The following is a 15602-nucleotide window of genomic DNA, read 5'->3' as shown; positions in this document are numbered from 1 at the left end:
CGCCCAGACCGTGGTCTTTGCTCCGCGGTCTCATGGGGGATTGGGAGCTCCTGATATAGTGAAGTACTTTTATGCGACTCACCTTCTGCCGGCTATCTCCTGGTCGTCCTATTTCGCTACCAGTAGATGGTCGGAACTTGAAATGAGTGTCATTGGTCCTGTTCACCCTTGCTCCATGCTGTGGTCAGATCTGCCCTCCTCTATGGCTCAGCTTAGACGCATACTCCTTGGGCCGATGTTATTTACTCTATCCATATGGAAAAAATGTTATGGGAGGTACTCTCTCTCTTCTCCATGCTCACCTATGTTAAATGTCGTTTTCAATCCAGACATACCTGATAGTCTCTCCTTGAAGAATATGTACCCCTGGTTCAGTTCGGGTATCTTCCAACTTCGCCACCTAGTAAACCCGATATCTCGTAAATTTCTATCCTTTTTAGAACTTCAGAATAAGTATGATATCCCGAGCCAACTCCTATTTTCATACCTCCAATTTAAACACTATTTTCATTCCAGATCCCCTGACCTGGCTCTGGTCAATCCTACCACCTTTGAAACTTTATGTTCCCAGGGTCCTTGCCAGAAGGGCCTCATATCCGTCATATACAGCATTCTTCACAATTCTACTGCTCCCACCGCGGAGGCTCACCTATATATGAGGAAATGGGCCACTATTTTACAGACTCCCTTAACCCTCTCTCAATGGCAAGATGTTTGGTTGTCCACCTCCAAGGTTTCTAGGTGCGTGGAGCAGAGAGAGACAGCCTACAAGGTACTGATGTTTTGGTACAAAACTCCTGAAATGCTACACAAATATGACCCCTCTATATCTAAGATGTGCTGGAGGTGCCTACGACATGAGGGCACTCATTATCACATTTTTTGGAGTTGCCCCTTAATTGTACCTTTTTGGTCTATGGTCCAATCCCTACTCCATACCGTGTTGGGGATCACCATCCCTTTAGACCCGAGGCATTACTTGCTGGGCCTGCCTGTTGCGACGCTTTCAAAAAGCGCTAAGAAGCTGACAGCATATGTCCTCCTAGCTGCCAAGAGAGTGATACCTGCTCTTTGGTTGTCCTCCTCCCCCCCAACCCACTCTCAGTTGATTTCCGCTATTGCAAACATACGTAGAATGGAACATATGACTGCTTTGGTACAAGACTCTCTACCTAAATTTTCTAAAATATGGGACAGATGGGACAACTCTACATCGAATCCTGAGGCAACACCCCGATGTATAGACATGAGCTTCCAGGAAATTGTTCCCATGGCTCACTCCCGAGATCCTACCCCTGTGTTACCTCTATAAAATACGGTACTTGGTTTAACTATGCATCTTTATATGCGAATCCGTGGTGTATCCTGTTCCTTCCCCTTTAATGTGATATTTTAAGTTACCGACATTTGATATCCCGCCTGCGGCGGTACTTGCTGTTACAGTTGCAATATTAATTTTGATTGTATGTATCGGAAGCATATATACTTTGTTCTGTGAAATAAATCTTTTTCTCAATAAAAATACATTTATAAAAAAAAATACAAGATAAACTCCATGCTTGAGTATTAGCCCTTGTACACACGGTCGGAGATTCCGACGGAATGTGTCCTATCAGACCGTTTTGTCGGATATTCCGACTGTGTGTGGTCTCCATCGGACTGTTTCCATCGGAATATCCGACGGACCAACTTTTCCAACTTGCCGGTAAAAATGCTCCGATCGGACATACTCCGATCATGTGTAGCCTATTCCGACGGACAAAGTGCCACGCATGCTCAGTTCAAATTCCTAGACCAAAGCTATTGGCTACTAGCCTAAACATAGTCCCGTCGTAACGAAATAACGTCATCACGTTATGTACAATCGGATTTTCCAACAACTTTGTCCGACCGTGTGTATGCAACAGTTTCGGACAAAATGCCTCAAACAAAATCCCTCGGACAAAATCCAACAGATTTGGTTGTCAGAATGTGCGACCCTGTTTACAAGGGCTTAGACTTTTAGTTGCATATGCAGCTGCCTGCACAAATGATCAACCCAATAGGGTAACCTCAATCATGTTTAAATGTACGCATATTGGACAAATGCTTGCATTACACAAGCCAAGATCGCATGCAATAGTGTCCCCAGCATGTATTAATCATCTGCGTTTCATTTGCCTTAAGTACGTAAGCAGAAGTGACATCAGCAAGCCCCTCCCAGTGTGTTTTGTCACAATGACGTCAATAAAGGCAGCTCCAAAAACATTGTCCTAAAGTGGTTGAAGATGCTGAAAAATATTCAACAGACTTATGAAAAAAGTATTCTTGCAGCTCAGTGTGAGCAACAAAAAGAAGAGCAGACGTGTGTTTTGGCAGAGCAGATGATGAAGTATGAAGCCGAGATCTCACAGCTGGAAAAAGATAAAGAGGAGCTTCATAATCAGATAATCAGCATTGATCCCACAAGAGATAGCAAACGTGTGGAAGCCCTTTTAGCAGAAAAAGTCCAATGTGCCAAACTATAAAAGATTTAAGAGCTGAGGTGACAGAAATTCGAGCAGCAAAAGACCACTATGGATCACAAGCTGGAAATATACAGAGATCACAAAAGCAGCTGTTTAGTGAAACCCAGGCAACTATCCGATCCCTTGAGGCAGAGAAGCAGTCTTTGAAGCTGAGCCTTAAACGGCTGGAAAATGAGCTTCAGTCGACTACAGAACAAACGACATTTTAAATAAGAAACTGCTGGAAGCTGGAGAGAAAGGCTCATACACTCACTAGCAAAGTTGATAAACTAAAGCATTTCCACAACATTAAAAAAGTACTAACATAAAATTAGAAGCTGGCAGAGCTAATAATGAAACTGAGAAAGATAAAGACAAGATTCAAAGTCAGCTTGAGGAATTAGAAACAGAAAATGGGATTCTGAAAGCAACTCTAGAACGCCAAAAGAAGCTCTCGGCTGAGAGAGAGAGCGTGAATTAATACGTAGAGTGCAAGTTGCCAAAGAAGAAGTCCTACAGGAAACTGCTACAATCCCGTCTAAAAGGTTGGAACTAGAAAACAGAGTAGCTGAACTGGAGAAGGATAAAGAGGATCAGGACCAACACAACCACACGGAAATAAGTCAACTCAAAGAAAAGGTTCCTATTTCTGTTAGCAGAGGAATCTGCCAGAAAAGAACTTCAGAATTTAAGATTTTCCTCCCACACTCCAAATACATGTGGGTAGGTTAATTGGATCCTGTCTAAATTGTCCCTACTATGTATGAATGTGAGTTAGGGACCTTAGATTGTAAGCTCCTTGAGGTTAAGGACTGATGTGAATGTACAATGTATATGTAAAACGCTGCGTAAACTGATGTCGCTATATAAGTAACATAAATAAATAAATAAATAAATAAATAAATAAAAGATCTAAACTCCAGCAACAGATGTCCTATGCAGAATAGATAAATAAAGAAGTTCATGATGTAGCAGAGCTCAAATGAGAAATGAAGGACTTACAAATTCAGATAGCATCTTTATTAGAGTCTGAAAATAACTTGCTGCGTGCTAATGAGAAATTGAGGGAAAAGGTAGAAAATCTCCAACAGGAAAACCGCAGCGCTAGAAGCCAAGCAGAAAAGGCCCAGCATGATGCCGAAAAAGAACTTGAGGGGAACAGAATTGAGTGGCTACAGGAAAAAACATAAACTACAGGAGAACCTGTCTCATTTAGAAGAAAAATACAAGGAATTAAAAGACAAACTGCAAAGAGCAACTTTAGCTCAGAAAAAGAGAAAAAAAACATAAATGACAACAAGTGCAAAAGACTGCAAGAAAGAATAGACATTTTGGAGGCAAAAAAAAAAGAAGAGTTGGAGATGGAAAAATCTGTATTAAATAGACAAAACATTTCCCAAGAAGAGTATGTACGTCTTCAGAAAAGGTTAAAGGTAAAAGGGTAAAGGTAATACTTGGACCCAACATTGCCACATCTGGCTTTCCTGTGCATAGTGTTCAGGAGGAGCAGCATCAAAGAGAGCTTTCTATGCTTCGAAATAGACTCACGGAATTGGAAATTGCACAGGTGAGGAAATTAGAAGAACTTGTTTTTATACGAAATAGACTTACGGAATTGGAAATTGCAAAGGTGAGGCAATTAGAAGAACTTGCACCACCTGCAGAGCGCAGTAAGGCCCCTTTCATACTGGGGCGCTTTGCAGGCGCTACAGCGCTAAAAATAGTACCCTGAAACAGCCGCTACTGTATCTCCAGCGGTGCGCTTGCAGGACATTAAAACAAACTCCTGCAAGCAGTATCTTTGGAGCGGTGAAGGAGCGGTGCATACATCGCTACTGCCCATTGAAATCAATGGTGCAGTGCAGCTATACCGCTGGCAAAGCGCCAATGCAGCGTTGCTTTGTGGGCGGTTTTAACCCTTTTCCACCCACTAGCGGGGGTTAAAACCTGCTAGTGCCTGAATAGCGCCGCTAAAACAAAAAGTAAAGTATTGGTCCTCTGTGCATGTATATCTACAAGAACTTTCCGACACTATCCTTCCTTTAACCCAGATCCACTTTCTGTTAGGCTTACCCTTTCCTGACCTGCCTGCCAATGTCCAGAAACTTTTTGGCTATATTTTACTGGAAGCAAGACGGGCCATACAGGTCAGATGGCTGTCGCAGTCCCCGCCAACGCTCCCACAGGTATTGCAAACTCTGGAACAGATCCGTAGGATGGAGTACCTCACCGCTGTTGTTCATGATACTTTGCCTAGGTTTTCCCGAGTCTGGGACCTATGGGACCATTCCCAGCTTAATCCGGGACTCCCTGTAGCCCCCCCTTAAAGATTACCTGATGCTATTCCCTACCCCCCCCCCCGCCGGTATATGTCTTTCCCCGAGGCTGCCTCAATCTGGTATAGGCTCCTCCCGGAAATGAGCATACCCCAGATCCAATGGTTGGCTATGCTTTCCTTGCAGACACATAGCTACCTGGCCTATCCACCCATTGGACTCTTTATTACACCTCCCCCCTACTGACTCTTCCCCCTGTCCCCCCCGTTAATAGATGCATTACTGCTTTAACTGTGCCTGTGACTTGATATTGCCTGACCATTATGTTATTTTTTTTTTCTTGTGTTTATTTTCTGTTTACTTGCTTTTCTTGCTCTTTGGCCTATGGTCTGTAACATTGTTGACGCTGACAATTGTTCTGTTGATATACTTCCCTTTGTGTATTCTCTCGAAAAATGTTCAATAAAAATACAATTGATAAAAAAAAACAATGGTAAAGTGGCGCTAAAATAGCGCAATTTTTACGGCTGACGCCACTTCCGCCCCAATGTGAAAGGGGCCTAAGATAGGGTTTGGAGACTCAGGACTTCAGCGCAGGAGAACAGAAGAGGAAGAGAATAGCGGCTCGGGTTAGCTTTCAGACAACTCCACCCTAAGGGCCAGTTCACACCAGATGCAATTCCGTGCACTTTTTTTCTGCACGGGGTTCATGCATGGTGTTTTCTGTGTGTTCTGGTGGCTCTGGTTCACGCCCTGCGGTCAGTTTCCGGTCAGGTTGATGGTGTGGACTGAAGCCGTTGGAATGCGTGGGGGGGCGATGTGTGTGCATTTTTGGTACAGAAGGAAAGTGATTGGAGCTGCGTCTGGTGTTAAAGTGGAAGTAAACCCATCAATTTAAACAGTTAAAAAAAAAAGGCATGCCGGGAATGCTAACTGCACATTGGCTGTGCTCTCAGCCAAACTATCAAACCATCCAATGGCTGGTGTCATAACGAATCACATGTTCAGCACCATAGCAGTTGAAGATTAAACAGAAGAAAAGATGGCAGCTTCCTTGGCTGAAAACAATAGGGGAGTTTACTTCCACTTAAACTGCCACTAAATGTGTTTTTTTCGTTATTTTTTATTTTTTTTATTGGCAATGTGACTGTTTGTAAAGCTTGTTGAAATGTAGTATACCGTTTACATTTTTTATATTTTAACCACCTCCCGCCCGCCCTATAGCCGAATGACGGCCGTAGAGCAGGCGGGTTCCTTCGAGTGGTCGTCCCTGGACGTCCTTGTGTTTACTTCCGCAATGCGCGCCGCCGGAGGCGCGCATCGCGGACGTTTTATATTCGCCGTGTCTCCCGGAGACAGGCAAACATAGATCGCCGTGAACGGCCAATCAAAGCGGCCGTTCACAGCGCGATCGCAGCTACCAATCGGAGATGATCTCAAATGTAAACATATGAAATCATCTCCCATTGCCGTGTCTCTCCCTCCTCACACAGAGACAGCGTGTGAGGAGAGAGAGGATCTGTGAGTGATATATTGTATACTGTGACTAACACTGTCAGCCCCAGTGCCAACTGTCAGCCCCAGTGCCATCTGTCAGCCCCAGTGCCATCTGTCAGCCCCAGTGCCAGTGCCATCTGTCAGCCCAGTGCCATCTGTCAGCCCAGTGCCACCTGCCAGTAGTGCCAGTGCCGCCAGTGCCACCTGCCAGTGCCAGTGCCACCTGTCAGCGCCAGTGCCATCCGTCAGCCCCAGTGCCGTCAGCCTCAGTGCCGTCAGCCCCAGTGCCGCCAGTGCCGCCAGTACCAGTGCCACCTGCCAGTGCCAGTGCCACCTGCCAGCACCAGTGCCATCCATCAGCCCCAGTGCCATCAGCCCCAGTGCCGCCAGTGCCAGTGCCGCCAGTGTCACGTGCCAGTGCCACCTGCCAGTGCCAGTGCCACCTGCCAGTGCCAGTGCCACCTGCCAGCGCCAGTGCCACCTGCCAGCGCCAGTGCCATCCGTCAGCCCCAGTGCCGTCAGCCCCAGTGCCGTCAGCGCCAGTGCTGCCAGTGCCAGTGCCACCTGCCAGTGCCAGTGCCACCTGCCAGTGCCACCTGCCAGCGCCAGTGCCACCTGCCAGCGCCAGTGCCATCTGCCAGCCACAGTGCCATCTGCCAGCCCCATTTGCCAGAGCAATTAGCAAGAGCAAATAGCCAGCTCCAGTGCCATCTGTCAGCGACATCTGCCAGCGACATCTGTCAGCGACATCTGTCAGCCCCATCTGCCTCCAGTGCCATCTGCCTCCAGTGCCATTTGTCAGTGCCACGTGTCGTCAGTGCCACGTGTTGTCAGTGCCACGTGTCATCAGTGTCATTTTTGCTATGTACATGCTATGTGTTGGAAATATCTTATAAATGGACAACTTTGCGTAAAAAAAATGCGTTTTCATTTTTTTTACACATTTTCCCAAAACTTCTGGAAAAAAAATGAACCATTCAAACGACTCATTATGCTTTATAGATTATACGTTGGGGTGTTAGCTTTCCAAAATGGGGTCACTTTGTGGGCATTTCCATTGTCCTGGTGCTCCAGGGCCTTCAAAAATGTATAATAGGTGGTTGAGAAATGAAATGTGTAATTTATGCTCCTAGAACGCCTGATGGTGCTATTTCAATATTGGGCCTCTGTATGTGGCCACGCTGTGTAAAAGTCTCACACATTTGGTATCGTAATACTCAGAAGGAGTAGCAGAACGTATTTTGGGGTGTCATTTGTGGTATACACATGCCATGTGAGAGAAATAACCTATTACATTGAAAATTTTGTGAGAAAAAAAAAAAAGAATTGTGGGAAAAAGATGACAACATCAAAAACCTCACCATGCATCTTAGTAAATACCTTGGAATGTCTACTTTCAAAAAAGGGGTCATTTGGGGGGTATTTGTACTTTCCTGACTTGTTCTGGTCGCAAGAAATGAGATAGGCCACCAGTACATCAGGTGTGATCAATTTTTTATGATTCGCACCACAGCTTGTAGACTCTCTAACTTTCACAAAGACCAAATGATATCCACTAATTTGGGTTATTTTTGCCAAAGATATGTAGCAGTATAAATTGTGGCCAAAATTTATGAAAAAAAAATTATAATTTGCAAAATTTTATCACAGAAACAAAGAAATATGCGTTTTTTTTCAAAATTTTCGGTCTTATTTCATTTATAGCGCAAAAAATAAAAACCCCAGAGGTGATCAAATACCACCAAAAGAAATCTCTATTTGTGGGAAAAAAAGGACACAAAATTCATTTGGATACAGTGTTGCATGACTGAGTAATTGTCATTCAAAGTGTGAGAGCACCAAAAGCTGAAAATTGGTCTGGTCAGGAAGGGTGTTTAAGTGCCCAGTAAGCAAGTGGTTAATGTGAAATTTCTGTTAACTTTATAAGGATTACTGTTTACATGGTTATAATGTGGCAAGCATGGAATACAGGCACTCTGATCACGGCGATCAAATAGCTTTTCTCAACAATTGAAGGAAACTTGTATTGAGGGAAATATTAAGTCTGCTGTCTCCTTAAAATGTGATTATTTTTGATTGCTGTTTACCCTTTGTCTGCTCTGTAGCATAACATTCTGTGATCCAAACCTGCCATCACCAGGACAGCAGTGGGTTAAAAAGATCTTTGATCTTTAGGTTTTGTTTTTTCTGATATGCTTAGTTTGAATTTGAAATGTAATATTGCAGCTCTATATTGTGCCATGAATTCTTTCATGTTTATTTTTGTACTAATGTGAAAGCAGAAACTTCAGTCATTTTTTTATATCTCTATCTATTAGATCCACTGCCCTTGTTTAAAAAATAAATAAATAAATAAAGGCAGCTCCTAATGATGTCATTGAGACGAAACATGTTGGGCATGGCTTGCGGACGTCACTTCTGCTTACGGAAAATTGAGCGCAGATGAGTAATACATGTCGGGACACTATTAAATGCTATCATAGCTTGTGCAATGCGAGCATTGGTCCAATTTGGTCCAATTTGAGTAAGTTTCTACTGTTTTTATGCAGTTAAAAAAAACTGAATTATGCTATGGAGGTTTGATTGGCTGTTACCTTCCCACACATGCACGCATGATGGAGTGTAACTGAGAGGCATCCATTCACTCAAAAAAATAAGGCAGTGGAGACAGCCCAAGAAAGGCCACTGGTTTTGCATACAAAACACTTGCACTTTCATGTTCTGGTGAGTGTGGAAACATAGGAGGGGAGCACGGAGTGTTTTCACACAGCTCATGGAAGAAAGTTTGGAATTTGAAGCACTGAGCACTTTTTAAAAACAATGGACTAATGTTATTTATGGACTTTATAATTCCCGGTTTCCCCAAGAATAAAACCTATCATGATTGTTGGTGATGGCTGCAATATAAGCCCTACCCTCCAAATAAGCCCTACCCTGTTTCCCTGAAAATAAGCCCTACTCTGAAAATTAGACCAACAAGGACTTTAACTAGGGCTTATTTGGGGGGTAGGGCTTATATTGCAGCCATCACTGAAAATCACACTAGGTCTTATTTTCGGGGAAACAGGGTATGTGTAAACACTAGTAGCAAATGAATTACAAGGCACAGAGCACTTTTTTTTAAGGCGCTTTTCTTAAGGCACAGAGCATTTTACAGTTCATTAAAGAGGAAGTAAACCCTGATGAGTTTACTTCCTCTTTCATTCCCTGCAAAGGTAAAGCATAATGGACTACTATGCATCACATAGTAGCCCATTATGTGTCACTTACCTGACACAGGAGCCAGCGAAGTCACTGCTGTCCCCTGTAGTCCGGAGCATCCATCTTCTCGGTGGGTCTCGCTGCTCCACCGCTGTCATTCGGCGAAGCCGCGATGACGTCACTCCCGCGCATGCGCACGGGAGCCGCCACTCGTGGCGTATCACTCTAAGTGAGCCTGCGCGCCGCTGTCTACGTCGCATGTGCCGTAGACAGCGGTGCCTGTCTTTCGGCAAATATCTCCTAAACCGTATAGGTTTAGGAGATATTTCTTGGACCTACAGGTAAGCCTTAATCTAGGCTTACCTGTAGGTCATAGTGTGTTGTAAGGGTTTACAACCACTTTAATTTGACATGATTCTATATGATAATTTCATTGGCTCTTGTTTTTTTTTTCACTGTCTTTGTTTCTTATCTTTTTCTGTCTCTTTAGTTCCTGCCCTGGAGATGCAAAAGGAAATGAAAGCAAATCTCACCAAAATGAGAGGAACCGACATCTTAAACATCTGTCATTGCAATATTTTCCCCATTGAATTAATTTCTCCCCACACTTTTTTCCTCTTGCTCTGGGGACAACTCTAGACTTTTGGATTTCCCTTCACTTTCTGTCTTGGTAACCATACACACGATTCGAATATCGTACGACCGATCGTGCGTCTTCGGTTAATAATCGCAAGTAGAAATTGAATAGCTAAATAAAGTCACAAAAATTCTCGTACGATAGAAAAAAAAAAATCGGAAGTGATGTCATGTGTTGTAATGTATTTGTATTGTACTTTCGGACGACAACTATACTGACTAAACGAAAATCGTACGATCTGGAATCGTACAGGGAAAATTTCCGTTCATGTCCGATCTAATAATATCGGATGAACGGTCGTGATCGGCTGTCAAAAGTAGTGTACACACGATCCGAAAATCGTACGATCCTTCCTCGGACGACTGCTTTTGTACGATATTCGGATCGTATGTACTGAGATAACTAGAGCTGGATCTACTTTGAGGGGACACAGACAACAATAAAACTTTATACAAAACAAAAAATGCCTATACATACTATTTAAGCACTTGCTGTCTGCCCACAGTACATTTACTCTAGGCAGGCGGCAGCTGACGTTTCACTAGCACGTGCACTCATTTTTTAATTTGCATGACCAAGCAATTGGCAGTTAAAGCGGGGTTCCACCACCATTTTTTTATTTTTTTATTGGGGGAAATGCCAAGGAGTACATTTTATAATAGTTTAACTTACTTTTTCTTCTTTCTTAGCCCCTGTACACACGGTTGGAGATTTCCACAACCAAATCCGTCGGATTTTGCCCGTCGGATTTTGTCCGTCGGATCTTGTCCGAAACTGTTGCATACACACGGTCGGACAAAGTTGGCGAAAAATCTAATCTTTCAGAACGTGATGACGTAATTTCATTACGATGGGACTAGATTCAGGCTAGTAGCCATTAGCTTTAATGTAGACATTTGATCTGAGCATGTTTGGCACTTGGTCCGATCAAAATTCTCTACACATGATCGGAGTATGTCCGATCGGTCCAGTTGGTCGGGAAATATTTCCAACATGTTGGAAAATTGGGTTCAGACGGATATTCCGATGGAATCAGTCCGATGCATACCACACACAGTCGGATTATCCGACGACACGGTCCGATAGGACACATTCCGATGGATTCTCCGACCGTGTGTACAAGGGCTAAGTCTCCTGCTGCCGTTTTTTCGGATTGAAAATACTTTATAAAAACGTCTCCTGACGTTTTCCATCTTGTCTGTGGGCATGTGAAGCCCACAGGCATTCTCTTCCGGGACACTGTGCTGCTGATGTCCCAGCATGCAGTGGCCGTTCAATCGCCGATCTCACGCATGCGCAGATGAAACAAATCGAGCGCTGACAATAACTCAGGGCGCCGATCCCAGGAGACAGTGCGGCCAACAGAAAGCGCAGACCTGCCGCTGAAGCCCTGCCCATATCCGCAGCCGCACCGCCCCTATCTGGAGACTCCAGGACCAGGAAATTTAAAAAGAAAGAAACACAGAAGATGCCAGCAGCAAGGTAAGGGGGATATCCTGCAATTAGACCACAATACGATCCTAAGGGCATAGGAGTGGTAATTCGGGTGGAGCTCCGCTTTAAAGTAGCACAGTGCTGGATAGCAAAACATTCTCTGGTCATGAAGAAGGTAAAACCTTTTGGAGGTCAAGTATTATGAGTGTTCATAAGATTATTTAGCAGCTACCGCAACAAGAAACTAAATGTAAAAAGTATTACTTAGTGGTTCTCTTATTTTGTTTTAAAACGTCTGCAACAGCTACAACATTATATATCCTATCAGCAATAATTGTTATCTATTATATGTTGTCTCAATCTTTTAAAGATTACAATATGAAACATACTAATGAATAAATATATTTTGTTATTTATTTTTTACCAAAATTCAAATTTTTTTCATTATTCAACAGCTATTCATTTTTTTAAAGAACTGCCATATTTTTTTTTTCACTGCACTATATCTTCCAAATCAATTTGGCTAAAATATATGTTTAAACTTTTTTAACTATAACAGTAGACTTATAACTCTGATTTGTCTGTCTTTTGATCTAGGTATATCTATAAATCAAAGAGATCAGACTGAACTACTGCCATTTATTCACTGATGGAAGCTGAAAACAGAAAAAAAAAAAATAATTGCAATTTACATGAGCTTTGAAGGAGCTAGAGTATGTTAGATGAAACATTCTGATGTTATCACTATCCGGGGCACTACCATCCTTTAAGTAATGAGGGCTATTGTGAGAGCCTTTAGACCTAGCGTAGCTACGGAGGACCACAGCACATCAATATTTCATTATTTCCAAAAATCATGTTGGAAGACGGTGAGAAAGTGCGATTGGGATGCTGCTTAAATGACAAGAGCGGTGTCTGTAGAAAACAAATGAATGGCTGCAATTATCTGGATGATCGCTTTTTCCTGTAAGGTACATAGATGATTTGAATTGATTACCATGAATTGGATAGTGGATACCTCTGAAATGGGACAACTAAACAAAAGGCACTGCAATAAAATTTTCCAGCTTTGCTGCAAACAGACCTTTTCAGATCACACTAGGGTCACACGAGCGCTTTTAGGAGTACAGGAATGTCAGGGTCAGGGAAGGGAAGTACTGGTGTGTCTGGAATAGATAGCGTCTACATTCCCATAAGTGTAGGTGGAGGGTAACATTTACAGTGAAATTTGCTGCACATCAGGAAAAAAGAATTGCAAAAGAGGAGCTATGTTTTTTAAAGCGGAGGTCCACCCTAAAATGGACCTTCCGCTCATCGGAACCCTCCCCCCCTCCGGCGCCACAATTGGCACCTTTCAGGGGGGAGGGGGGTGCAGGTACCTGTACAGTACAGGTATCTGCACCCCCTTCCGGGATAGCTCTCTGCGGAAAGGGGCGTAGATTACGCCCCTTTCCGAAAGTCCCCCCGCTGCCTGCTGGGAAACACACAGATCCCAGAGACAGCTGGGTCCATCCTCATTTCGCAGCGCGACTCGCGCATGCGCAGTGGGGAACCGGGAAATGAAGCCGAAAGGCTCCACTTCCTGATTCCCATACCCAAGATGGTGGCGGCAGCACCCGAGAGACGATCGAGAGATCGGCTTCGGGTGCCGACATCGCGGGCACGCTGGACAGGTAAGTGTCACTATTTTAAAAGTCAGCAGCTGCAGTATTTGTAGCTGCTGGCTTTAAAAAAAAAAAAAGAACGCGGAGTCCCGGCGGACTCCCGCTTTAAGCTATATGAGTACATTTATATGATTTGTTAAAGTGATTCTAAAAGTATAATGGTTTTCACCCTAATGCATTTTCTGCATTGCAGCCCCCCCCCCCCCGCCCCCCAAACACTTACCTGAGCCCTCTACTGATCTAGCGCTGTCCTGTCTGTATCTCTTCTCTTCCCTCTTCCTTCACTCACATGCTTAAGGAGGAGTCTATCAAATCATGTGAGGAGGCAGTTGGGGTGTGTTCGAGCCACACTGTTTCTGTCTATGGACGCACACAGCCTGGCTCAGGAGTGCGCTCACACAAGTGCTCCCACAGCCAGGTTGCTATGGGGCCACTCAAAGAAAAGAAGGACTGGAGAGTGCAAGCGGGGGACTCCAGATAAGGAGGTAAGCAGACGCTCTGCTATACATTGAATAAAGCAGATAGGTATAACATGCTTGTGATTGTAAGAAACAAACACCCTTTACAATCACTTTAAGACCCCTTTCACACTGGAGCGCTTTGCAGGTGCTATAGCATTAAAAATAGCGCCTGCAAAACGCCCTAAAACAGCTGCTCCATGGGCTTTCACACTGGAGCGGTGCTCTGGCAAGGGGTCAGAAAAAGTCCTGCCAGCAGCTTCTTTGGATCGGTGTAGGAGTGGTGAAACTCACTGCTCCCCATTGAAATCAATGGGGCAGCGATGCAATACCGCCGGCAATACGTTGCTCAGGTGGCTTTTTGCAGGCAGATTTAACCGCTTTTCAGCCACTAGTGGGGGGTTAAAACCGCCCTGCTAGCGACCGAATAGCGCCTCTAAAATTACGGTAAAGTGGCGCTAAAAATAGCGCCGCTTTACCGCTGACAGTAATAATATGACAAGGAGGAGTGAGGGTGATTTTTAATGGGGGGTGAGGGAACCATGTTCCTTCTATACACTCTTTGAGTTTAAAGAGACCTGTCAACATACCCTTTAATTCAGTCTCAACAGCAATCTTGGCATAAGGATATGTACACTTAACATATTTTAAACCCGTTTACTGTAAAAGCCTTCCTTTTTTTAGACATTAAATGTCCTGAGACTGCTACTGGGTTGGTGTCACCTTGTATGTGATGTTGGCAGCCCCAGCAGAGTTGTCACTCAAATGACACTGTATAGTATTGCCCTTTTGCTCCTCTCTTTGGAAGCCACATAAAACGTTATGTAGGGGGGAAGGAGAAGGGCAGCGGAGCTGCTCCTCTTCTTGGATCCCCCATCAGCATTCCTGGCTCCTCCCTCTGGTAAATGCCGCCATAGAAAAACATTTTCTATGGGGGCACTAGTGCATTCTTAATCCCAAGCTGCCCTGCCTGCATCTATTGACACAGACAGTGGGGCTCAGCCCTGCTCCCCCACTTCCTCATCATAGGATTTGATTGACAGGAGCAAAAGCCAATGTGAGGAGGAACAGAGCTGCTCTCGTTTACATCTCTGCTTCAAGATCGGGCTTAGGAAAGTATACGGGGGGCTCCTCTGCAGCAGGTTTTTACCCCAATAAATAGAAGGCATCAAGGTAAAAAGCCTTAAGGCTTTAGAACCACTTTAAAATACAATTTTTTTCTGTGCTTTCGCCTGACATTTTTTAAGTTGGTGACAGGACCCCCTTCATTAAGAATGAAGAAACTTTCACAGTGACAGTAGTCTGGCTTATTTGATTTATAGGCAATTTCTATATTTGGATGACAGCCACCCAGATATATACACAGACTGAGCTAACAACACATCCATTCATGTATAGGTCGCCATAGACCTGACGTTATTTCTAATAAAGCTATTTTTTGCCAGATAGCATGACCTAGTCCTCAAGCTCAGCCACAGTGGTCGTACATCATAGTCAAGGAAATACCCTAGCTTGATGACTGGCCAATGAAAAAGCAGTATACAGTTGAGGTTGCCCCTCTACTCACTCTTTTCTTTCTCCCTGTCAGTATGTTCCCTGTAAGCACAAATGCACTGTAGAAGAGTTATAGTGGCTCCTAGTTTTGTCCTTCCCTATCCCAGTCTGGCTCCTGCTGTACAAGGGATTAGGAAAGGAAGGCTGATATTAAATTGGTACTAAACATTACTTTTTTTAATCCATGCATGCTAAGCAGAGGGTAATCACCCCCCCCCCCCCATTACTTGACATGCAGGGTGTGTGAGCAGAAACACTTACCTCATCTCTCTTTACTTCCACCAGCTTTAGGTTTGACAGCACAGCTTGTTCAACTTCTTTTTGAGCGCGCAAATTCAGGCACCTGTACCAGTTGCCTGTAAAAATGTTTAATTTTGTTATAATAAATAAAGAAA

General features: G+C 44.0%; 1 protein-coding gene and 1 pseudogene across 1 annotated transcript in view; one reads left to right on the top strand and one right to left on the bottom strand.

Moving 5' to 3' along the window:
* Window positions 1-15602, bottom strand: part of DRD2 (dopamine receptor D2) — a 640087-nt gene that overhangs the window by 429520 nt on the left and 194965 nt on the right. The gene's annotated exons all lie outside the window — the stretch shown is intronic.
* On the top strand, window positions 2268-4218 carry LOC143933010 (centrosomal protein of 83 kDa-like; annotated as a pseudogene).

The sequence above is a fragment of the Lithobates pipiens genome, unplaced genomic scaffold, assembly GCF_037356315.1.
Source record: "Lithobates pipiens isolate NorthernLeopardFrog02 unplaced genomic scaffold, aLitPip1_a1.2 Scaffold_27, whole genome shotgun sequence".
In the NCBI taxonomy this organism is placed as follows: domain Eukaryota; kingdom Metazoa; phylum Chordata; class Amphibia; order Anura; family Ranidae; genus Lithobates; species Lithobates pipiens.
Note: the sequence above shows the minus strand (reverse complement) of the source record. Positions and strands in the feature narration are given on the sequence as shown.